The sequence below is a fragment of the Pelobates fuscus genome, chromosome 4 (genome assembly GCF_036172605.1).
Source record: "Pelobates fuscus isolate aPelFus1 chromosome 4, aPelFus1.pri, whole genome shotgun sequence".
In the NCBI taxonomy this organism is placed as follows: domain Eukaryota; kingdom Metazoa; phylum Chordata; class Amphibia; order Anura; family Pelobatidae; genus Pelobates; species Pelobates fuscus.
In genome coordinates this window covers 9,979,817-10,006,629 of record NC_086320.1, presented here as the reverse complement: position 1 = coordinate 10,006,629, position 26,813 = coordinate 9,979,817, and the positions used below count along the sequence as shown (strand labels likewise).

Genomic DNA, 26,813 nt, shown 5'->3' with positions numbered 1-26,813 from the left:
TGCGGTTAAGTAATACCGCGAAAGAAATGCAAAGGAGTATGGTTGGCATTTCTTTCTCTGAAAAACTGTGGGGTATAGAGAGGGAACCTCTCCCACTCTAAGGTGTGCTGCCTTCCAATATAAAACCTAATTTTTTGTGACTTTATTTACCACTTATCTCCCTACTGGGTTTATAAACCCGGAGGATTAATTAATGGGTGAGCCCCGGTTACTTATATACATTCATATCTAATTACTATTATTAGAGACATCCACTGTCCTGTTCTAATACTAGCCTACCATTGGCTATCATCATGGATGCATCTGCCCAAGACCAGAGTTTACAGGCCTTATTAATACGGCAGTGACCGCATCTGTTGAGAAGGTACTAGCACAGGTCTGCCCGCTAGACAGTAAAGATAAGAACCCGCCTGAGGCTCCAAATTTGACAATTATACAACGTCCAATACTGGACTTTACATACCATGTGACTGCATACAGTAGTTTGATTAGGGGTGAGGCCCCTGGAGGTTGTTCATCAACCAACCTATTACATTTATTAAAAGTGGTCACTATTATTGCTTTCTCTGTTACAGCTCCCTGATTGTCCCGTCTTGTCTGTGCCATCCACCTCCCTACAAATCCCCGTTTGACTTTAAGACAAATCTGGTTATTAAAGCCGCCATCTTTATGGCTTTTCACGGTTTCCTAAGACCTAGGGAGTTCACAGTCGTACGTCAAATAGATACCACATTAAGCCTGAAACTTTCTCATCTAAAGAAAGTAGAAGACCACTATGTACTTACATTACCTTCTACTAAAACTAACTACACCACTCATCCCACTATCATTCCCCTCTTCCCTACTGAGTATGTTTTGTGCCCAGTCAAAGTACTTGACATACTCTTGTTGTCTCACCACACACGCTCACTTGACACTCCACTATTAGTACTCCAAGGGCATCACCTCAATACAGCTAAATTCGCTTCTCATGTCATAACTCTACTGTCAAGGTTGGGCTACAACCCAGCTTCCTTCTCTGGTCACTCCTTCCGTATAGGCACAGCATCTAGCGCTAACACACCATTCCACATCATTAAGAGACTGGGCTGCTGGAAATCCTCAATTTATAATACCTACATACCACGACCAGAGAGGGAGCTTCAACAAGCTTTCAGAAATCTTGCTTTGTAACTTGCAATAAAGTGTGTTTACTTTGAATCCTCCTTTTGTCCTTTTTTAAATACAGGACTACTTGTATGTTGGTTTCGGCACACCTCAACCAACTTTGCATCTTCTTATATATTCCATTACCTATTAGAAATTCCGAGCACAAGTTAAAAGGCCATTAGGCCTGAATTTGTGGGAGGAGTTATGGCCCCTATTTAACCCCTTAAGGACCAAACTTCTGGAATAAAAGGGAATTATGACATGTCAGACATGTCATGTGTCCTTAAGGGGTTAAACTCCTAGCCCCTACTCACCTTTGCCGTTCAAGCTGTTTGCCCCCACCCACCTAAACCCATCTATATATAAATTTCACCTTTGTGGGCCCTCTTTTTATTACAGGCCAACTCGTACAGTGGTTTCAGCACACCTCAACCAACTTTGCTTCTTTTTATAAATTCCATTACCTATTAGAAATTCCGAGCACAATTATATATATATATATATATAAATGCAGCAATAAGGGAAGCACTCACCGGTCTTCATAAAAAGTCCTTTAGTATTTTATTTTCAAATTTTCAAATACCGATCGACGTTTCGACCCCTCAGGGTCTTCCTCAAGATCAATGTATCAATAAACATACATCAAATATATACCATAATCAATAATGTACTCACCAATCGTGAATGAATCACCTCCCCTCCTCCGTGACAACCCGGAAGTGAATTGCCGATCACGTGACAGCGTGACCCGTCGTGCTACGTGCGTAATGACGTGAATATGTGTTGCTAGGAAACCCGAATACAAAACATTAACAGGGTTGTCTATCCCGAGCTTCGTCTAGATATGTGAATATACATCTATAAAATTAGATTTTTGAGATAGGGTGAGTGCCAAGCATATCTGTTTTTTGTATATATATTTGGTGATCGTTGCACCTACTTGAGCACCCCCTCAACACAAGTCTGCTAAACAGTGAACTTGAATTACCCTCACTACTTCCTCTTTGCACAATGGAGGAATTTCTGGCTAAAGCAGGGGCCCTTTTGGAGTCAGCTGAGACCCTGTCCATTTCGGATGAACAAGCTAATGCTATCTTATGGCCACAAACCTCACAAGAACTAATGCACACTAACACGGTACAGGATCTGTATAATGACCTTTTGAAATTAAAAAAACGCGAAATTGACCTCGATCTGCACGGAGTATTCATATCAGATTACTACCGTGCCAAGAGAATACCAAGAGGGTTCAGAGTCAGGAATGCCCCCACTATTGGAAGGCAAAATCCTGAATTCTGTAAGAAATGGATGCTCATATCCAACAAATGCTCCTTGGATTGGATGGTGATCGTGGTAGAAGAGGTGGGAAAAGAGTTAATCTTTGTGAAACAATCTATACAAAATTTGGAGACCACTAATGTTATCACATTACAAGCATCCACCGCCACCATCCAAATGTTGAAATTACAAGATGAAATCAATAAATACAAAAATGATTTGATCCGGTTCAAAAAACAGAAACTGGAAAAAGTAAATAATGACTACAAATACCATCAAGTATATAGATGGTTGGGAGGAGCACAGGACAACTACAGATCCAGTACCAGATTTAGAACAAGAATACGCAAACCCACATTTCAGACAGTTGATGCCAGTTCAGGAGACTCCACCTCAGACCCTGACAGTACGGAGAAGAGACATACTCCAGAACATTTTTTAGAAAGAGGCAGCTACCCAGACGAACCACCGGAGACCACACGGATATATACCCGAGGCGCAAAAAAAGCCGACCCACCAGGCGGGGGCAGAGGAACTGTTCAAAATACAAATCTTACGACAAAACCCCCCAGAATGAGGAGATGACCACGGTATTTAACCTATCCGACAAAAATCTAGATGCCAACCACTATTCACTATTGAACAAAGGTCTATCATTCGTACCGGTAGCCAAACCAGACCCATTTAAGACCGAGGTAGAAATGTACAAAATCCAAAGAACCCTATACAGCAATGAAATACGAAAACAGGGAACTCGGACGACTACCCAGCGATTTTATACGAGAAACCAAAGGGACATCCGTACAGCCAATCCTGCAATCAAAACTTTTATACAAACAGTTAAAACTGAGATTGAAAGAACAATTAAAAACCCACCAGAACATCATCATAATCTCACACCAGGTGAAAGACTTGCCTTAAAAGATCTTCGACAGGACCCAAATATCATAATCCGATCAGCGGATAAAGGAGGTGCCACGGTCATTCAGTCGTATCAAAACTACCAAACAGAAATTTATAGGCAACTAAGTGACACGGTCACATATGCCAAACTCACGTTTGACCCGACTAAAAAATTCCAGAAGAGGATACAAAATCATATAGAGATGGGGATACAATGTGGATATCTGGACATCAAAACAGCGCAATTTTTACAAGTCGAACATCCAAAACATCCAATATTATATACTTTACCCAAGATCCACAAGGACCCACTACAACCACCAGGAAGACCCATAGTATCCGCCAGAGAAAGCTTACTCGAACCGATTGCCAAGTACATTGATATTTTTATCAAAGACAGCGTATTGGCGCTACCGACATGCCTACGTGACACACAAGACTTTATGTCCAAGATTAAACAAAATCCCGGGGTGGAACATACAGCCCTGTTGGTAACCATGGACGTACAAAGTCTTTATACGATCATACCACATAGGGAAGGCATACAAGCGCTGAGAGATATTCTCATTCAATCATCGGTTTATGAAGGACCCCCTATCGAATACCTCCTGGAATTTTTGTCAATAGCACTCTCCTGCAATTTTTTCAAGTTTGAAAATCAATTTTATCTTCAGTTGTCTGGAACTGCAATGGGTGCGGCCATGGCACCAGCATACGCTAATGCCTATATGTTTATGTTTGAACAAACATATATCCTATGTAAATATGGACACCACATCAAACACTATTATCGCTTTGTCGACGACGTGTTTCTTATCTGGACTGGGACCTCTGCTGAGCTAGAAAAGATGACCATTGATATTAACCAGTTATCTACACCAGTCAAACTAAGTGTTGAACAAGATCCATTATCGATCCAATTTCTAGATGTCACAATATACAAGAAAGATGACAAACTTGAATTCACTCTACATCGAAAAAGAACAGATCGCAACACTCTACTCATGGCGTCCAGTTTTCATCCTAAACAGTTCAAAAGATCACTACCGATATCACAGTTTCTGAGGGTTCTCAGATATAACACTGAAACGGATAAACGAGACCTACAGATCCAAGAGATGTGGGAAAGATTTAGAGAACGAGGATATCAACCGGGTACACTTAAGGCGGCACAGGCTAAAGCAATTGATATTTGGAATCGTGAGAAAACTATCTCCAAGGTTAAGACAACACTTAAGACACCGAGGATTTATCTCCCCATCACCTTTCATACAGGAACCTCGATCATCAGAAACTCCATTCATAAAAACTGGGGGATGCTTAGATCGGACAAATCCTTACCTAGAACATTCTTGGAAACACCCATATTAAGCTATAAAAGAAACAAGAATTTGAAAGATCTCCTGGTCAAGAATGATCCTATAGCCAGCTACCGCAAGCCCCCTTTGATCTCCAAGAAGGGGTGCTTCAAATGCAGTGGGTGTGTGACATGTGGGCACATGATCAGTGGTGCAACTTTTGCCCATCCTCATAGTGGCCTCAAAATCAAAATACCACATTATATTACGTGCACCACTGATCATGTCATATACATGATCACATGCCCCTGTGGACTCTCATATGTGGGGAAAACCGACCTGACCCTACGGGATCGCATAAGAGGACATAGGTCTACGATTATGACCGCATTCAGGGATCAACACAGCGATAAGCCAGTGGCCAAACATTTTTTAAACCTGGAACATAGACTCCCGACTCTCAGATTCGTGGCCATAGATCATGTTCCTCCCATGTCGAGAGGAGGGGACAGATCGAAGATCCTGCTTCAACGAGAGGCCCAATGGATATATCGGTTGGACACTGTTGCCCCGAAAGGGCTAAATGAAAATATTGTTTTTTCTATGTTTCTATAACTAGGAATTATACACTGTTAGATGTGATATCTACAGATTTGAATTTCTATCTCTTTCTAGCTGTCTCCTTGGCTCCGCTTTCCTTATATGACATTCTTTGTCTTTCTCCTTCTCTTCTTCGGTGTTGCTCCCGGTTCGGGGTATTTCTAGGTGGCTCCTGTTGGGTAGAACAGGTCTGGAATTGTACTAACTCCGGAAGAATTTGAAACGTATTCCCAAGCTGTTCACTCTATTATTCATAGAGTCTCTATTGTTATCTGTGCCAGTTATGTCAGAACTGCCCTGCTGTGCATCTGCACACAGATGTTTGATCATGCTTAGCCAGTCCTTCATTGTTATGTTATGTTTGTTACGATATGGTGGATATCACCTTTACATGTATTCGTTTTGTCCTATGTATTTATGAGATGAGGCGATATAGCTCTCTGGGGAGATCTATATTATATCTATGCACATTTTTTCCACTGCATGCAAGTTGGCACTATTTTTTATGCGATCACGTATTTGGATTCACTACTAGCTTTTCTTACTTATTTGCCTTTTATAAGAGCTGTATACATAGCTTTTCGTACATTTCTCTTTATGCACATCTAATTTTATAGATGTATATTCACATATCTAGACGAAGCTCGGGATAGACAACCCTGTTAATGTTTTGTATTCGGGTTTCCTAGCAACACATATTCACGTCATTACGCACGTAGCACGACGGGTCACGCTGTCACGTGATCGGCAATTCACTTCCGGGTTGTCACGGAGGAGGGGAGGTGATTCATTCACGATTGGTGAGTACATTATTGATTATGGTATATATTTGATGTATGTTTATTGATACATTGATCTTGAGGAAGACCCTGAGGGGTCGAAACGTCGATCGGTATTTGAAAATTTGAAAATAAAATACTAAAGGACTTTTTATGAAGACCGGTGAGTGCTTCCCTTATTGCTGCATTTATATTCTCTACACGTGGGATAGCACCAAGGCATCTATTATTTGATTTTTGAGATAGGGTGAGTGCCAAGCATATCTGTTTTTTGTATATATATATATATATATATATATATATATATATGTGTGTGTGTCTTGATCACGATTTGATGATAAATTTGTTGACCGGTAATATTATAACGGACAAGGAAAGGAGGTCTGCTCCTGTACAGGAAGAATAGTCTAATAGACCTACCTTACCACTCCCATCCAAGGATACAGACACCTTAGTAGATGGTCTGGGTCAACCACTCTTCGATCCATGCCATATCAGGCATCCACGGTCCTCTGAATGGTCCTTACCGGATCACTTGACTCAATACATTCATTTTTGTATGAGGAGGCCTCTGGACCGGGAGGTCCATAAAAGATTACGGACAGAATGCCCCAGTCGGTCACTACCGGATAAGGTCGCCATGACCCCGGAATTCGATTTAACGGTATATACCTACCTGGCTCAGATGGGCCGTGACCCACGTAAGGGCGCTGAACAAAGTCTGAGACTTACACAGTACAAACTCTTGGATGTCTTGGGACACCTGGCAAAAATATTAATGATGGCAGATGAAGTCCTTTCTCAAGAGATGACTTTAGACCCATCTACAATTAGGGACTGGGCTCTGTGCTCCATTTGCTTGCTGGGCAACGCCAATGCTTCTTTATGTATGAAGCAGAGGAAAGCGGTTCTACACCACATTGCCAGCAAAATGTCGGACCTCGGATCTAAGGAGCTAGGTCCCTTGGCCAAGGGCCTATTATTAGGAGAGCCTTTTATAAAAAAGCTTCACAAACATGTTAATCTTTACACAATGCTAAATAAAGCTCAATCCTCCATGAGGAGGGTAATCCACCAAAACCCATCTCGGATTTTTGCCAGGGCTGGCCGTCATCGGGGTCGAACTGCCAGCCGTTTTTGGCTTTCCAGCTACAGAACATCCCATTCTCCTTCATTCTTCCCAAGTTACCACCCTACAGCTAAAGATCAGATTGTGACAGAGGAAGTAGAGCCCGAGGTCGCATCAAACCTCCTACAGGTGAGACATATTCCTCAATACCTTTCATGTCTTTGTCATGTCGGCAGATTGTCTCTTTGTTTCAACAGGCGGAAGACACTGTCTTCAGACACTTGGATTTTGGATACGGTCAGAGGTATCATTCTCTTCCCTACCAACCGGATCGTTCATATCAGACGTTTACCTCGAGGGAACACCAGGCCCACTGGGACGCGGAGATTCGATCCATTTTAGCGAAATGGGCGATACAACCTACATAAGACGATAAGGGATTTTTCAGCTCCATATTCCTGATCCACAAAAAAAATCAGAAGAATATCGCCCGGTCATAAATTTACAACGTTTGAACACCTTCGTTGTCTGCAGGCACTTCAAAATGGAAGGAATTTACCTACTTGGAGATATTCTTCATCCGTGAGACTGGTTTACCTGCCTCGACCTAAAAGATGCAGATCTGTCGGTTCCAGTGGATCTGGAAGGCAGACGATTCCTTTGCTTTCTCTGGAAAGGCCGACCTAATTCACATGCCTTCTTTTTGGCCCCCTGGGGTTTCACCAAGCTACTAAAGCCAGTCACAACACATCTGTGAGCCAAAGACATACAATGCATTATTTATCTAGACGATCTCTTACTATTCTGCAACGATATCTCCAGACTACAATCTCAAACACAATATCCGATCACCTTACTCGAGTCTGTGGGTTTCGTGGTCAATCAAGAGAAATCTGCGCTCATTCCATCCCATGTGGTTCAGTTCCTGGGTTTTGAAATAGATGCTTCCAAGTGCGTTCTCCGTTGAATTATGGGTAGTCTATCTGTATACAGGATGTATACTCCACTTACATCTTTATGTGGTTGACTGTTTTTCAATTTAGGTTTAGTCTAGTCTACTTCACAAGATTAATCCTCGTTTTCAACTCTGTTCTCTTGTTCCAGTTTAAAGTTTTCACCAAATGCCAAGCTTGGAATCTTCTGTTCCGGTTATGGATTAAGCTTGTTTGCTTGGTCGGTTATCTTCTTCCTTAATCGTTGTGGCGGCCATTCCCGAGAGAAGAGGGATTTCCACCGCCATAGATGTCCTTTCCCCCTAGTGTGAGTAGTGCTGTAGCATTCCCAAGTAGTTTTCCAAGCAGTAAATAAAGCTGGTATAGCTGTTCCCTACAATCACGAGACGAGGCTCTGTGTTGAAGGTGAGGTGAACTGGTTTTAATGGGACCACACACAGCCTTTTATGTGAATCCCCATGCAAAGGGTCTACATTAACATATTCCAGGGGCATTCCCCACTGGATCTGAAATGGGACAGACAGAAAGTACACAACATAATTATATTAACTGTCAGGTCCAGGACATCTATAGGAATAACCGTCCAAAGCACCCTTTTAACAGTGAGGTAGCCCCTCAAGTACTATATCCCCGGATAGCCTGTATCTGAGCGCCCAACATATCTGAAAAGCACTCAGATCCCACGAACGTAGCCAAGTCGCCACCGGGGTATAGTTTAGACTGACCGGTTGGTCTCTTTTGGGAGTCCGAAATATAACTAATGACGTCGCGTGTGTGCCGAAGTCATGTTGCTGATGACGTCACGGCCCACCAAAACATCCGGACTCTTATGTTTTGGGGAAGTGGCCTCCAATTTAAGGAATCAACCTATAAATGGCTGGTTCACACATATGACTGCCTTGTTGTGGTTCTTTTGTTAGTTCCCAATAGTGCTTGAAATCTGGTTGTTCTATTTGGTATCTTGACCTCGGCTATCTGACTACTCTCCATTCTCCTACTTTTGACTTGGCTCTCATACCGCGACTATTCTTTTATCTGGTTCCCTGACTCGGCTTGTTTACCTCATTTCCGTGATTTCTAGCTCCCTCGACCTTGGCTTGTTCTTGACTATTCTCTTTCCTACTAACGGCCACTCTAAGGTCCGGTATATGTTTTTCTGTTACATCCTGCATGTTGGGTCTCCTTGGTGTCCTGACAACAATGATCCCAAGCATACCTCAAGTACCACCAAGGCTTGGTTGCAGAAGAAGTCCTGGAAAATTCTACAATGGCCATCACAGTCACCTAAATTGAACCTCATAGAAAATCTCTGGTGGGATTTATAGAAGGTGGTTGCAGCAGGCAAACCCAAGAATATTACTGAACTGGAGGCCGCTGCTCACTAACAATGGACTAGAGTTCCTCAGGAACGCTGCCAGATGCTGGTGTTTGGCTATGCATCTCGTTTGCAGCAGGTCACAACTTAGTACTAAGTACTAAGGATATTTGCCATGAAGTGGTTGAATCATTTTGAGACTGGTCAAGTTGCATTTTTAGTTGAATTTGGGGTAACCACTTGCAGCCTTCATTGTTTTGAACTATTTCAATTGCTTTTGTGTGATCTGTTCATTGCAAACAGCTGAAAGTCTGTACATTCTGACAATAAACCTGATTTTCAATTTGGGCTGAATAATTTTGATTACAGCTGTGTGTGTATATATATATTTATATATCATTTTTTTTTAAATTCTATGAGTATATTTATGTAATCTTTTGACATAATTAAGTAATTTTATTAATTTTCATCCCTGGGCTGCCATGTGCTCTCAAAGGCAACATTACCAATCTGGCAAATTTCAATGTTAAAAAAAAACCATAAAAGGAGAAAGCCCTATATTTGACCCTGTAAATTTTCAAAACCCCATAGAACCTGTACATGGGGGGTATGGTTCTACTTGTGAGACATCACTGAACAAAAATATGTTTATTTTATTGCAGTAAAATGTTACAGTATTATTACATTCAGAGTTAAAATGCCGCGCAGAACAAGAAAATCAAACAATTTCTTAATTTCCCACACTTATGAAAGCCCTGTTTCTCGTGAACAAAAGGATACATGTGGGTGCACTTAATATGAAAGGTGAATTATGATTGAACAGACATATAGTTAAGTGCCAGGTTTTGTTTACGTTACGTTGAACAATTGCCTTCGTCCTTAGGGAGGAGTTCTAATGTGTGAGGGCACTGGATTTATATAAAAACCACGGCTTAAGGAACCCTGGGTTACAGAAGGGATAAAGGGTGATTAAGGTGAGTCCTGATTATTTTATCATGCAAGGCTCTGATACAATTTTACTAAATATTAACTAAAAAGTAAAAGGTGGACAGGGGTAATAATATCAGCCATGCAAGTCTCTTCATTATGTTTTACCCAGTGAAATATTAGCCACAGGGATTATATTTAATGCAATAATAATAGTAATGTTTATTAGATTTCTCTCCCTGTTGTATTAAGAATACATTATAACTATACACACAGTGCGGGAGATTGGAAAGGTAATACAATAAAGATCATGTTGGGGGTAGAAGAAGCAGTAAACCCCTGATAGATAAGTGGGTGGGAAATAATTTAATGTTTACAGAACAGGAGGTTATAAGTAATTATTTGCCCAAAAACAAATGAAATGTCACAAATATTTATAACTGAAGGAATTACCAGTTTTCTGTTTCTATAACCCATTCTTATTCCATAGAAATAACTTTTTATAAATGCTTTATTTTAGACTTCACAAGGTAGGTACATGTAAGTAGATACGTTCATACAGTGAATCAGGGAGACGTAAACGGAATATTAACCTGGGAAGTGCGAGTCCCTTTAAATATGAACACGTTTTAACCTCTACTTTAAAAGGTCATGTTTTCAAATTCTTATGTTTAATAAATCACTAACTCATATGACCAGGAATATTCATAACACATCGTTAATAAAAAAAATAAACCTAATCAGCGCCCCTTATTAAAGGGACACTCCACTCCTAAAACTATTTCATCTCAATGAGTCTCTGGGCACGCTCTTACCTTACAGGGTTAAAATGTTTTAAAAGTGAAGTTGTGTCCTAGGTGCCCATGCGCACTGCCACCTCCCTCCTTGTCACAGCCGACGTACTGATAAGGAAGGATTGATTTGGACACCAGTGATAGGCTTAAAGCCAAGAGTTCCACCACTAATTTATGCTGACGCCGGCCAGATGGGTCCTTTGGACTGGGCAGTGCACCGAATTGGGTGGTCAGTTGGGGGCCCTCCTCCTTCTTTCTCTCAGCTTGTCTGTAGTGAGCTTGTGTGTGTGTGTGTGCCTGCTAGTAAGTGAGCTTGTGTGTGTGCCTGCTAGTGAGTGAGCGTGTGTGGCTGCTAGTGAGTGAGCTTGTGTGCGTGTGCCTGCTAGTAAGTGAGCTTGTGTGTGTGTGCCTGCTAGTGAGTGAGCTTGTTTGTGTGTGTCAGTGAGCTTGTCTGTAGTGAGTGTGTGTGTCAGAGGGTTTGTCTGTTGGAAGCATGTGTGTGTCAGTGAGCTTGTCTGTGTTGAGCATGTGTGTATCAGTGAGCTTGTCTGTAATGAGCTTGTGTGTGTGTGACTGAGTAAGCTTGTGTGTGTGTGCCTGTTAGTGAGTGAGCTTGTGTGTGTGTGTGTGCCTGCTAGTGAGTGAACTTGTGTGTGTGTGGTTGCTAATGAGTGAGCTTGTATGTGTGTGTGTGTCAGCGAGCATGTCTGTAGTGAGCATGTGTGTGTCAGGGGGCTTGTCTGTTGGAAGCATGTGTGTGTGTCAGTGAGCTTGTCTGTGGTGAGCATGTGTGTGTCAGTAAGCTTGTTTGTGGTGAGCATTTGTGTGTCAGTAAGTTTGTTTTTGGTGAGCATGTATGTGTCAGTAAGCTCTTCTGTAGGGAACATGTGTGTGTCAATGAGCTTTTCTTTAGTGAACATGATTGTGTCAGAGAGCTTTTCTGTAGGGAGCATGCATGTGTCAATTTCTGTATGGAGCATGTGTCAGTGAACTTGTCTGTAGTGAGCATGTGTGTGTCAGTGAGCATGTGTGTGTGACAGTAAGCTTGTCTGTAGTAAGCTTGTGCATGTTAGAGTTTGTCTGTACTACATTTGTGTGAGTATACCAATAAGCTTGTCAGTGAGATTGTCTGTCAGTGAGCTTATTTGTGTGCATCTGTGAACTTGGGTTTTTATGTCAATGAGCTTATGTATATCAGTAAGATTGTATGTTTGTCTATGAGGTTGTGTATCAATGAGCTTGTGTGTGTCAGTGAGATTGTCCTGAAAGGACGAATATTTTATATTAGAAAAAAATAATTATATATATATATATATATATATATATATACATATATATATTAGGTGCTCATAAGAGTACAGAGTGAAATACCATAATTAAATGGTGGCAGGGGACCGACGGTGAGGTAAAAAGAAAAAAGGAAAAAGAAAAAGAAATAGGAAAAAGAAATAGAAAGGAAATAAATGTTAAAATGTGGTGTGGTGGGAGGGTCATTCAACGCTGACCTCGAACGGTAAGGAGCAAGGTAAGGGGTGTGCCTTAAGTCGGCTAGGAGTGGATACCAAGCACCTCCCACAAATCCACGCCAAATTGTCTTAATACTTGTGTTAGGTGCTCATGATAGTACAGAGTGAAATACCATAATTAAATGTCGGATAGTAAAAAGGGCAAGTCGGGTTGGTGTGCCGGAACCGACGATGAGGTAATTTAAGTAATCAAATTTAATACAGACAACCAATACAGACACATATATCAACCAGACATGTTTTTGAAAGCATCCCTTAATTCTTGTACTGGGTTCGGTATGTATCGTGAGTAAGCGGATGACTTCCAGCGCCCCAGTGTTTTGATAACATGAGTTGGGATGTTTACACTGGAGGCTGTGGATGCTGCTCCTATGCGGAAGGAGTGCCCTGAGTAGTTAGCTGCGTTGAGGCCCAGTTGAGTGAGCAAAGACCTGACGTAGGTCATGAAGGTTGTAGTGGTTGAGTACCGAACTTTGTAATAGTAGTAATGGTTGTGATGGTAGTAAATTATTATGCTGTATGTATGCATCAAGAACCCTGACGGGGCACCACCTGTTGTGCGTGGGATAGTATGGAATGTTTACTGGTACTGCTGACTGGTTTTGGAGTGGGGTAGAGTCAGGATGTAATGATCCATGTGTTTTGTTAAGTGGGAATAGAGGAGAATAGGAGTAGATTGTGTTGTGTTGGTTGTAGTGAACTCTCTAGGTCTAGGAATCCATAGAAAGCTATGTATATTGCTGCTTTGATGACAGAATTTGTATTGGTGTCAAAAGGTTTTAAATCAAGCAGGTTAGACAATGTTTTGAAGATATGGTTGTCTATGGGTAGCCTCTGTGATGTACATGTGGGTTCAGATTTCTGAATGCCTCTGAGTATATTCTTAATCTGGTGAGAGCCCATGAAACTAGTGTTGTTTGGTTGTAAGATTAGCATATGGTGTTGAATGCCTGTGAGATAAAGTTTGATGGTGTTATATGACATTTTGAGTTTAAGGTGGCAAAAAGAAGCAAAACCCCAAAAAGATGTCATAACAAATGGTTGCATGATGTTATGTTCCAAAAGGAATCTTTTGAATAGTGTAAAAGCCCTGTCGTATGTTTTGTGTGTATTTTTTGATAGTGCCAATTGGGACAGTGTCCTGCTATGATGCATGATGGTGTCTAGTCCAGTATTAGTTGTTGAAATGTTGGAGTGGTGGTGGCTGTGGGCGCAGCTGCCGGGAGTGCTTGATGAAAAGCCTGAAATTTAAAACGAGACAAACTGTCAGCAGCTGTGTTACATATACCTGGAACATGGAAACAATAAAGAAAGAAATTATGACAAGCTGCCAACCAAGTGAGTTTCCTCAGAAATCTCATGATCGTAAGGGATTTGGAACGACCTTTGTTGATGATGCGACAGGTTGCCTGGTTGTCTGAGTAACAACAAACTGGCATATTTGCCCATAAATGACCCCATGCTACGGCAGCCGCCACGATGGGATAGATCTCAATGAGAGCTGAGGTAGTGGAAAAACCTTCAAAGTCCTGAACTGCTGTAGGCCAGCTGCCCCAAAGCCATTCGTTCCCAAAAATTGCTGCAAAACCTGTGGTAGATGCCGCATCTGACCAAATGGTAGGTGATGAGTCAGTCAATTGAAGGAGGAACATACTTTTACCATTCCAAGTGGTTAAAAATCTCTTCCACATGCGTAAGTCTGCCGTAGCTTGGGTATCTAAGGACAACCTGTGTGTGGCGTGTAGTAAGTGTGGAAAAAGATATAAGAGTCGTGATATGAAGGAGCGGCCTTGAGGTATGATACGCATGGCAAAATTTAGTGATCCCAGCAGGGACTGTAGCTCTTTGCGGTTGCAAGTACCGAGCTGAAGGTAGTGGTTGATGTAGGTAAGAATGTTCTTTATCTTGTCGTGTGGTAGGCTTACTTGCATTGTGGTTGAGTCTAATTTAACACCCAGGAAAGTCTGGCCCCTCCGTTTTCTTAGGGGAGATTGGTACACCTAGTTGCTCGAATAGCTTGGTGGTAGCTTTGAGGCTACTAGGAGGGGAAGTATTTTCCTCGACCAGTAAGAAATCGTCCAGGTAATGTAATACCGTAGGGCATCTGGCTATGTTCAATAGTAACCAGCACAATGCTTCGGAAAATGTGTCGAAAATAGCTGGGCTACTTTTGGACCCAAAAGTTAAACGGGAGAAAAAATAGTAGTTCCCGGCCCACTTGATGCCATGCAGGTGCCACAGTGTGGGGTGGATTGGCAGCAATTTAAAGGCATTAGTAATATCGGTCTTACTAAGCCAGGCTCCGACCCCTGCTTGTATGATAGCTATAATGGCGTGATCTGTGGTGGTGTATTGCAGGGAGAATTCTTCGAAGGGTATGAGGGAGTTAAGACTGGGGTTGGCCGAGTGTGGTGCAGACAAGTCAATGATGAGTCTCTGTTTAAGGGAAGATTTCCCTGTGACAATACCAATGGGGTAAGTGCGCCATTCTATGAATGGAGGAGCTTTGAAAGGCCCCAATACAAAACCCTCAGGCACTTCTTGGGCTATGAGAGTGTCAACCGCTGTGGGGTTGTGTTGTGTGGATTGTAGATTAGGGCATTCCAGAGTCCCGGGTGGTATGTGCAGAATACCCGTGTGGAAGCCTTCTGTTAAACCAGAGATAAGAAAGTCCACCAAGTGTTTAGACGGGTTATGTGACATAAATGCAGTAAATACCGGCATATTAATGGACATTAGGTACGGCTTAGAGTACATTTTATTTGGACACATAGTTTTTGCATGTGCCCTAAAACATTTTAAACAGATATGCAATAATCTGCAACCGCTATAATTACAAGACCCAACATTAAAATTATTATATATCTGGGACTTGCCCAGAAACTTGATTGGGCGTCCCAGTTTGTCTCTTGACCATTTCTCTGAAACACCAGAGGAACTAGCTCCTTGCGTGGAGGCATATTCGTCCGCCGTGTTGGGACAGAAATTTGTCGTATGGGCTGTAGAGGAGCAGTATGCACAAGCCGGTGTTCTTAGACCTGCAAAGTGTCTGCAAAATATGACGGTATCAATCCTTCCCCAGTTGGATCTTGTTCCATACTGGGAGAAGGCTCCAGACACTTTTGCAGAAAAATACCTATGGTAGTCATAAAAGGCTGAACCACCATATTTGTTGCCCAGGTCTACCAGCTTGTGCATATAAAGACCAAACTCCTCTCTTCTATTGGGATAGACCGCACAGATGACATCCCGGTAAATACCAAAGGCCATTACAAACTCAGGGATAGTCAGTTTTCTGTTTAGGCGGGCGTCCCTAGATCTGGCAACAACAGACACATCATCATAAGCATAAGTCTTATTTTCCACAATATCCTGGGAGGCAATCAGCAGGGAAGCCAGGTTGACGTCTTTACATTCCAGGATATCTCTTTTTATGTGCTCAGTGCATCACCTGGTCATCCAGGGTGAAGGTTGGAGCAACTAATAGCAAGTCGGCTGGTGCTTGTGAAGCAGCAGCGGGTGGCCCTGCTTGAGTAAGGGCCGTGGTGACCGACTCAAGTTTCTCCAGCCTGGAGTTGACCTTGCTCATGTACGCCATGAGTGAAGACAACATGGAATGTATGTCTCCTGGGTTGGACTGGCTAGGTCCTTCCCCGGCATCCATGTTGTTTGTTGAGGTACGTAGCAGTTTGAAAAGTTCTGCTTTCCTTGCTGTAGCGGGGTAGGGGGTTTGCCGTCTCCTCAATTTCGTAGTTATACGAGGGATCGTCCAGGATCTGATCGATGCTGGACTAGTTACCTCTCCTCCTTGTGTAGGAGTGATCGCTCTAGCCGGAGTGCTAGGCAGGGAGAAATCCTCTACCCCTTTCTGAGACATACTACAAACAAAACAATTAATTAGTGTATGAAAACCACCAAATCGTACTGGCAGGCTAGCTAAGCCGGATGGCGAAACATTACACCTGTTTGGTGACAGGTGAGGCCCTACTAGTTGCCAAGTGGCTTGAGAGGCTCTATGCGTTGGCACGAGGGGATTTGAGGCCACCCGTCGTAGTGGCAGGAATTTTAGGCCTCTCAGTGACTGTAACACAGAAAAGCAGGGAAAGGGAGTGACAGGTGAGGCCCTCTCTATGCAACATGCGAGGCGGCTAGCTAACGTGTGGCCCGATGGGTGTTTGCCTCTGAAACGTTGAGGCGGGGTGTTGGCCTTGCGGGACCACTAACTGATGGCAATTGCCAAGAAGGGGTAAATACCTATTGGGAAGCCTATGACCCTATTGCCAGTACTTTAACCTAGGGGGGAGAAATGAAATGTATGGCAGAATACCATATGAGCAGGTGTACGTACCTGGTAGTATGAATATCTCACAGAAAAAAACGTGTGGTGAAAATATATTTAAACCTGGACAGCCTGAAATGGGTAAAAAGAGAGTAGTATAATGAGTGTGGACTGTGTGGGAATGAAGTAGACTGTGTAGCCTGTACCAGCGATGTTTTTAAGGGCTTGCTGGCGTATTACTTGGTAAATGAAATGTAGTGATATACCATAGGAATATAAATGTGTTACCAAGGCAAAGTGATTCCGTGGCTTTAATGCACAATTCTGTCTAAAACAGTGGGGAATGTATGATGGGTGTTTTAACGGATCGACGGGCACCCCGACTGGGTACCTCCGTTGAAGGATGCTCCTAGTGCTTCCTGAGGGCTCCAAGCACTCCAGCCGACACCATTACCACTGTAGACTCCTCCAGAGACCAAGGCAGGAACAAGCTCTTACAAGAGCTTAGTAGTGATATAGCAAGGGAGTATGACTAGCATAGCAATCCCTTGTAGCAGATTCCCCCAGTAACGAGACAACACTTCGTTTTGAGGGTCAAGCAGAACTGACTGTACTGGCACATACAGCCTCTTTTATTCCCAATCCACAAACATAGTTCTGCCCACAGGGATTTACAGAACAACCAATCAATCCGTACAATACACACAGACACTCCCACACAAAATCCTCCCCTCTGCCTGTGATATGATTACTGAACACAATGGGTGATATAATTATCACAGGCAGAGGAATACAGTTTTTCCACATTATTCATAACTTTGAAAGTATGCATCAGATTCACATAAAATTAAATAAATTCACATAAACTAAATTTTCCAAATCAGCATACTCCAAATACAAACATATGTCAAAATCATCCAAATTGGTCCATTGGTTCAAAAGATAGATCGAAGTCCTTTGTGACCAAATGAAGCATGGCTTTTCTGCCCAAAACCAGTTCCACAGAGTCTTCTATCCTGGAGATAATTGAGAAGTAATCCAATTATCTCCAAGGACAGAGGCAAAATTCCATTAAGCACGTGGCAGTAAAAAGACAGTAAAATACAATAAAATACACAAGGTTACATTTATTACATAAAATACAGACATTCTACCTATCCCCACATTATTATCGGATGGCGCTCAGATCACATACATACAGTTCAATCACCATGGAGCCAAAGTCTTTCATACAGTCTTTCAGTATACGGCTGGGCTCCATGGCATAGCTATCTGGGGTAGCATGGCTTTAACAGTCCGCAGAAAGGCACAAACCAGCCTTTCTGCAGGGAAAAAGAACAGGGGCCATAGTCTAAAGGGAGCAGGCGAGCAACCAGGCTTCTCCAGTGCACAGTGGCGAGGTTGGTTCCGCCACAGGTGTCAAGTAGAATAAGAGGATGGGGTTAGGGAGGCCGTGGCCTATGTTTAAACAGCATTATGTTGTTTATATAATAACAAATGTGGCAGGGATAAACACAATGCTTTAAAAATGATGTAAAGTTATATATATATATTACTGTACTGTAAAAGACGTATGATTGGTTGGATCAGTACGTGTGATTCAACCCGAGAATTAATTATTTGGAAAAGGAAAACTGTATCCTTATGTATGTGTCGTAGTTTAAAAAACAGAAATGAGGCCTGTAATGTAGGCTGAACTAGCTTGAATGAAATGGATAAGTATGGAAGACCCCTGAAAGCGTGGGAGTCAAAATGATCCATACAGATATGTTAGCTGGTTTTGTATGGACATTGATAGAATACTCATACCTTTAAACAGTAATGGAAATAATCAAGCAAATCGTTAACCGAATGGTATATACATGAAATGATTAAATGTAATTCGTAATACATAGAAAGAAAACCGAAACCCAATGTGAAGGGAAACAGAAGCTGGGACGAATAGTTTAAATATATGAATTTTATGCGAACAGCAAGCGTGTTTAAGCATATCATAAATTAAGTGCCGAACGGCAAAACAACCGAAATGATAACTTGTTTCACTGTAGCACGGGAACAGTTTCATGCGAAATGATCACTTTAGCTAATATATGATTCGCCGAATAACCGTACGAAATGAAGCCGCGAACGGCTTGTTCAATTTGCGGCATAACAGGGAAAAACCGTAAAGCGAGGATCCGTGCTGTACCGTGCGCCATGGGAACCGATCCTGGCGTGACCGGTAGGTCTAATTTCCGGTTTAGGAGTCCCTGGGACACGATCTACGACGATGACCGGGGTCAGAAGAAGCTGGACGGACGGAAAGGCCTGAAACAGGATTCCTGAACACAGCTTGCCGTGGAAAAACTTGTGGATAATGAAAACCAAGATGGCGTCTGAGAGAACCCGGAAGTGGATCCTCATTCAACGCTGACCTCGAACGGTAAGGAGCAAGGTAAGGGGTGTGCCTTAAGTAGGCTAGGAGTGGATACTAAGCACCTCCCACAAATCCAGGCCAAATTGCCTTAATACATATATATTAACCAATAATATGTTAAGCTATGTCTTGCCACCCCAGATGATGGAGTAATATATAAACACAACACATATATATATATATATATATATATATATTCACATAACTGATAGAAGCATGGGCTGTACTCACGGTCTTCTGATACAAAAATTTTTTTATTTCATCTAATTTAAAAAAAAAAAAATCGACGTTTCGGTCCGCACAGGGACCTTCCTCAGGACAAAGTGTTCAGTCACTTTGTCCTGAGGAAGGTCCCTGTGCGGACCGAAACGTCGACTTTTTTATTAGATGAAATAAAGATTTTTTTTGTATCAGACCGTGAGTGCAGACCATGCTTCTATCAGTTATGTGAATATCAACATCCCCATAGGACTGGCACCCGGCAAGTAAATGTAACATTCTATTATGAATATTCAGCGTGAGTGCAAGGAGTCTAATTATTTATATATATATATATATATATATATATATATTTATGTGTGTGTATATATATATATATGTGTGTGTGTGTGTATATATATATATATGTATGTGTGTGTGTATATATATATATATATGTGTGTGTATATATATATATGTGTATTTAAAGAAAAACAATACATGGGGCTGCACTCACGGTTGGAGATTAAAATCTTCAATGCTTTATTTAATTCTTTTAAAATAGATCGACGTTTCAGTCCAGCTTGTGGACTTTCCTCAGGATAAAGACATATAAAATGGCATGAAAAAACAAACAAATATATACAGACTAAATTAGATGCATTAGTGAATAATTAGTGGTAAAAAAGCTTACCCCAGGTGTATTGTGTTGCCTTTGGCGTTCTGCTGAGTGCCGTGCGCATGCGTGCATAAGCTCCGCCCCCCTAAGTGACGTCATAACGTACGAGCGTGATGACGGGCGGCTCGTTCCCATGGCTACATATGTAGATACAGGAAATATCCACCGCAGTGATACGAAAGGCTTAATGCCTTAAAGAAAACAGTATTGAAGATAGTGTTATAAATAGAAGAAATAAAGAATAGCTAAATATAGCCATGCTATGGAAGAAGTGGAAATTGTAGGTGTAACTCAATAATGATGAGCCTTGTTGCCGCTGTGTATAAAGTGGCTAATTCTACAATTAAAGTGACAATGCTGAAAAAAAGTGACAATGCTGAAAAAAGTGCATAAAGTGATTATGGTGATGGCTGAAAAGTGCTTAATTATAACAAAGTGCAAAGAGCATCACAAGTGTGCCAAGTATAGATAGCAAAGTCTTATATATTGATAAACATTAATATATATTAGTAAATAAGATAACAAGATAACAAGATAACTCAATAAGATAACATCCAGGTATAAACTTTTGTTTTAAAAAAAAATAAATTTTTCTTGATAGCGCTATTATTATATATAGTAATGGCTAAAGATCATATTTCATAAACTCAATAAAGGAAAAGATTTAGTTTCATACTAATGATATAGATTATTTTGAATAAACAAATATGTTTAAATGTCTATCTGTTCCTGTCCAAATCTGAGATGATTAAATTGCGTATACGCAGAAGTAAATTCACACTGACACACGGAGTTCAGGTTAAAATAACTTCGAGAAAATTTAATGGCATCTGGATAAAAAGCGGGCTCGCAGACCCTTATAAGAGCAATATTACATCATCATTGAATATCAAGATAACAACAAATAAACATCATTAATTGGGTTAGGTGTTAAGTGGCTATGTCAATGTCCGCCCATCAATACTATTAATTGGCTCAAGTACTAAGTGGCTGGCTAAGTGTCCTCCCACCGAGAGGTGGCGTCATCTTGGACACGGGTGTGGACACGATGGTTCAGGCGCCATCTTACTTAGCACGAGGCTTTACTCGATGGGAGGGGGGCTTTGGGCGTCATTTTGGGTAGTTAGTGATGTCAGACTCGGGGTCAGGTTCAGGGCCTTTTTTATGAAAGAACATTTCATTAGAGCAGTTTCTCATGAGCTAGCTATGGTATACTTTGTTTCATGTTACAGGAACTTGATAATTCCGGTGTTAGTCATATCCTTCTAGAAAATACATACAATACATTCTCTTTCTAATATTCTAAATGCTGTTAGGAAAATCTGTCATATAATGAAGTTAAATGGAGTTAGTGCAAAAATTTAATAAAGGTTTAATAAAGGTTTTTAATAATTCTACATCAGTCCCCCCTATGAAATGTTAGACTCTAAAAAAAGATAAACTTTATTTGTTAATACCAGAAGACGTGTTAGCCCAAAGGCACAGAAACCCCGTGACCGCTAGCTAGGTGTTATTGCAAAGTGCAATTCTGTCCCTTCCTTTCCCTAATAGGCTGCAGCACATCCGTCAATACGGTCAGGAAATCTCTTCACTCCGCTGGTATCCCGCGGTGGCTTGTCCACCACATCTCCGCACGGCAGTCAGTTCCATAGAGACGGACGCTGTCCCTAAGCTGGTTCCCTACCTAAAACTCTTGCACTTTATCAGTAAAAGGGATAGTTTGCAGCGGTATACAGGGTGAGTTGAAATCTTGGAAATCTTGGTCATCAACTGTCAGATGTGCAAAAGTTGGTGCCGCTTGGTCTACAGTCTTCTGTAGGAATTTTCTCAGACAGGGGAGGACACAACAAACGAGAAGAGCGAGAATAAAAATAAAAATTAGTAATGCCATACCAATGTGAATTAAAGCTTTTTGCCACCCTGTCATCCAACCAAACCACCTTTCCCAGGGATCTTTCACCCCAGAATTCCTCTTTAACTCTTCAGAGAGTTTATTTAATTTCTCTATGGCCATGGTGACTTTACCATTAGGACCTGTGTTTTCTGGAATGTAAGTACAACAGGTCATGGTGTCGGGCAGTATTTTACATACGCCCCCCTTCTCAGCAAGAATCATGTCTAAGGCCATTCTGTTCTGGAAGGACATTTGGGATGTGGCCTGCAACTGTTCGGCTAAACCCTGGAGGGCATCTCTGGTGTAGTTAACAAAGCATTGTTGGTTGTAATAAATGTAATTGATCCAATTTAAATTCTTGTTTGCAGTAACTATGGTAAAAAGTGATTCAAACCCCGCAGCAACCTCATCTCTTGCTTTAAATTCATTAGGCACCCCCCTAGGCACCCCAATGGCATCAATGTAAATGTGGGGGTCAAAACTGCCTCTTACTGGGGCTTCACGCTTAACCTTGGCTGGTGTGTGTATGGACTCATGTATGTCAGGGTGTGTGTCAGAGATAATATGTATAGGCATGATGGCTTTAGCCAGAGTACACTCCCCCCACCATTCCTTGTCCATTCTGGATCTTAGCTGTAAATCCCCACACAACCAGTAAATATCCCCTAATGACCTAGTATGGAATTGTAACAGGTACATAGGGACAGTTCTGTAAGTGGCACAACACCCTTTGGAGAAGTTACCCAAGAACTTACCAATTCCGTCATAATTGGCATAACAGGTGTAGTTTCCCTTGTAAACTGTAACACCATCTGGGGGTTTGACATCCTTGGTTAGGAGAGGGTATTCTACTGTCCATGCTTTGCAGAGGGACCTATTAAAGTTGTAGTGGTAGGCAAAAAGACTCAGAACGCATTCTTCTATATCTACTGGCAAGGTCAAAGGTACGGTGCCGAGGTGAGGCCGGGCACCACCACACACATAGCATGCGGTTCTGTTATGTTTGTTGGCATTGTATTTCATCCATTCTAACCATAAATTAACATCATTAAAACCTGTTTCAGCGGCCATAGTATCTTCAAAGGTGGGGTTAGCAATGGCCATCATGTCTTTAAAGGACTGGATGTGTGGTTTTAATGGATTTGAGACCATGTGGGTGGCCCCTTGCCACTCTGGAGAGTGGCACATATCTTTTAGGTAGAAGTGCCCCAATTTGTTATAGGAACCTTTCTTCCAATACATTCCCATTACATACTGGTCTGCATCCGTTGGACTGGGATGCTCTATGTTTAGGATTAATTTCATGGGTGTACCTCCTTCAGGCTTCCTTAGAGTCATTCTTTGGAGGAGGGATCTACCAGGATCATCTACCTTAGATAAGGCACTTTTGGGTTTGTAACCCCAGGCAGGCCCAGCATTCCACCCTGCAGCCCCCCAATGGTTACAGTTATGCCCCCATTGTTTGTCAACTACACAAACATAGGGGTCCTTTACATGAGGGATATCTCTATAGATAGTTTGAATTTGTGATGTAGGGAATGGGCAGTCTACAATGTCACAGTAGTCAAAAGTGTATGTAGCCACACGGGTACATGAGGAATTGTACCAGAAGGTATACCCACTGGCATCTTTAGTAATGGCTACTTGTTGGGCCTTAATTAGGCTAATTAAGGAGATGATGTACCAGAGGTACATGGTTGTGCGGTATCTGCTTCCTCTGGGGCAGGAGTCTTCTTGCAATGGGAAGCGTGGATCCAATGTGGCCTGCCGGCCAACTTGACGGAGGTTGAAATGATCAGGAGAACTTGGAATGGTCCGTCAAATCTTGGTTCCAGGGTGTGTTTCCGCACAAATCTCTTGACCAGAACCCAATCTCCGGGAAGCAGGTTGTGGGTACCCGTATCAAAATCGGGATGAATTGAAGAGAAAACTTGGGCATGTATTTTGTTCAAAGCACTTGAAAGTTCAGTTACATAATCTACTAAAACAGCAGTTTGAAGCTGTAACTGTTGAGGGTAATAACAACCTAGTCTGGGTGCAGTCCCAAATAGAATCTCATATGGGGATAGTGAGTGCTTCCCTCGAGGTTTTTTTTTATTTATTTATTATTGCCATTTATATAGCGCCAACAGATTCCGTAGCGCTTTACAATATTATGAGAGGGGGATTTAACTATAAATAGGACAATTACAAATAAACTTACAGGAACAATAGGTTGAAGAGGACCCTGCTCAAACGAGCTTACATTCTATAGGAGGTGGGGTGTAAAACACATTAGGACAGGAATTTACAATCAAATAAGGTGGGCTGCCCTTTAGGAGAGGGCAAGAGACAGGTATGTGAGGTAAGGGTTAGTCTTGGAGGCCATAAGCTTTCCTAAAGAGATGGGTTTTAAGGCACTTCTTAAAAGATGCAAGACTAGGGGAGAGTCTGATGGCGGTGGGCAGGCTATTCCATAGGAAGGGAGCCGCCCGTGAGAAGTCCTGCAAGCGCGAGTTGGCCGTACGAGTGCGGACAACGGACAGGAGGTGGTCACGGGCAGAACGGAGAGACCGAGAAGGGACATACCTATGGATCTGTGAGGAGATATAAGAGGGGCTAGAGTTGTTCAGTGCTTTATAGGTGTGAGTTAGTACCTTGAATTGACTCCTATAGCATACAGGAAGCCAATGTAAGGACTGGCAGAGGGGTGAGGTGTGAGAGAAACGACTAGAGAGGAAAATCAATCTAGCAGCAGCATTCATTACGGACTGTAAGGGTGCAGTACGGCTATTGGGGAGACCAATCAGGAGAGGGTTACAATAATCCATGCGGGAAATTACTAGAGCATGGACAAGCTCCTTGGTAGTATCTGGTGCGAGAAAGGGGCGGATGCGGGCTATGTTTTTAAGATGGAATCTACAGGATTTGGCAACATGCTGGATGTGAGGCTCAAAGGTGAGACCAGAGTCAAGTATGACGCCAAGACAGCGCGCTTGCAAGGATGGACTGATGTTGGTACCACAAACTTGGAGGGAGAGCGAAAGAGGAGGATCAGTATTAGGAGGAGGAAAGACAAGGAGCTCAGTTTTTGAGAGATTGAGTTTCAGAAAGCGGGAGGACATCCAGTCAGAGATGGAAGAAAGGCAAGCAGTGACACGTTGCAGGACGGCAGGGGAGAGGTCCGGGGAGGAGAGATATAGCTGGGTGTCATCAGCATACAGGTGGTAGTGAAATCCAAAAGAGGTAATAAGTTTGCCAAGAGAGGCAGTATAAAGAGAAAATAGAAGGGGACCAAGGACGGAGCCTTGGGGAACTCCAACTGAGACAGGGCAAGGGGAGGAGGTATCATTAGAAAAGGAGACACTGAATGAGCGTTGGGAGAGATAAGAGGAAAACCATGAGAGGACAGAGTCACAGAGACCAAGCGATTGAAGAGTTTGAAGAAGGAGAGCATGATCAACGGTGTCAAAGGCCGCTGAGAGGTCAAGAAGAATTAGTATGGAGTAGTGGCCTTTGGATTTAGCTGCGATTAGGTCATTAGTAACTTTGATAAGGGCAGTCTCTGTAGAGTGGAGAGGGCGGAAGCCAGATTGAAGAGGGTCAAGGAGAGAGTTGGAATTGAGGAAATGAGACACACGGGTAAAGACAAGTCTTTCCAGAAGCTTTGAGGAAAAAGGGAGCAGGGATATGGGACGGTAGTTAGAGGGGGTGGATGGGTCGAGGGATGGTTTTTTTAGTATAGGTACTACAGTGGCATGTTTAAGGTCAGCAGGGACGATGCCAGAGGAGAGCGAGCAGTTGAAGATGTGTGTTAGAGAAGGCATGAGACAAGTGGAGAGAGATCTAATAAGGTGAGATGGGACAGGATCGAGCGGGCAAGTGGTGGGGCGAGAGGAGCAAAGAAGAGCAGCCACCTCTTGGTCAGTAGCTGGGGAGAATGTCTGAAGGGTAGGAAAGGCATGATCTATGTGTGATTGAGAAACAGAAAGGCAAGGAGGGGAGAATTCTTTCCTTAGCTGTTCAATCTTGTCAGTGAAGTAACATGCGAAGTTATCAGCAGTAAGGTTAGTTTTGGGGGTGGCCACAGCAGGGCGAAGAAGAGAATTAAAGGTGTGAAAGAGACGCCTGGGGTTGCGGGAACATGAACTAATGAGAGTGGAAAAATAGGACTGTTTGGCAAGGGCAAGGGCTGCACTGTATGAACACAATATGAATCTATAATGGAGAAAGTCTGATTGTGTACGAGACTTCCTCCATGAGCGTTCAGCACAACGGGAGCATCTTTGCAGGTAGCGCGTTGATTTAGTATGCCATGGTTGGGGGCGGGTCCTCCTCGAGGTGCTTGTTTGGAGTGGCGCTGCAGTGTTCAAGGCAGATGTAAGAGTAGAGTTATATATGGAGATGGCCTGTGAAGGACAGGAGAGGGAAGGGATGGACAGCAGTTGTGAATCAATGTCAGCTGACAACTGTTGGAGATCAAGAGAATTAAGGTCCCTCCTGAGTTGAGGGGGGTTAGGCTGAGGTTTTTGGGTGAGGGGGTATGTGAGAGCAAATGATAAGAGGTGGTGATCAGAGAGTGGATATGGAGTGTTGCAGATGATACCTCTGCTCTGAAGATTCAGCAGGACTTGGTTGCTTGGGAGTGCTGGGTGTTAATGCTGTTTTAAGGGGCCCAGTCTCTGCTCTGAAGATTCAGCAGGACTTGGTTGCTTGGGAGTGCTGGGTGTTAATGCTGTTTTAAGGGGCCCAGTCTCTGCTCTGAAGATTCAGCAGG

At 42.5% G+C, this 26,813-nt stretch overlaps 1 protein-coding gene across 1 annotated transcript in view; it reads left to right on the top strand.

The window, feature by feature from the left end:
• Positions 1 to 10,301: 10,301 nt before the first annotated feature.
• Positions 10,302 to 26,813, top strand: part of LOC134608282 (fucolectin-1-like) — an 80,160-nt gene continuing 63,648 nt past the window's right edge. Inside the window, exon 1 of the mRNA XM_063450980.1 lies at positions 10,302 to 10,318. The gene's annotated coding sequence lies outside the window, so the exon portion shown is untranslated. The remainder of the gene's footprint in view (positions 10,319 to 26,813) is intronic.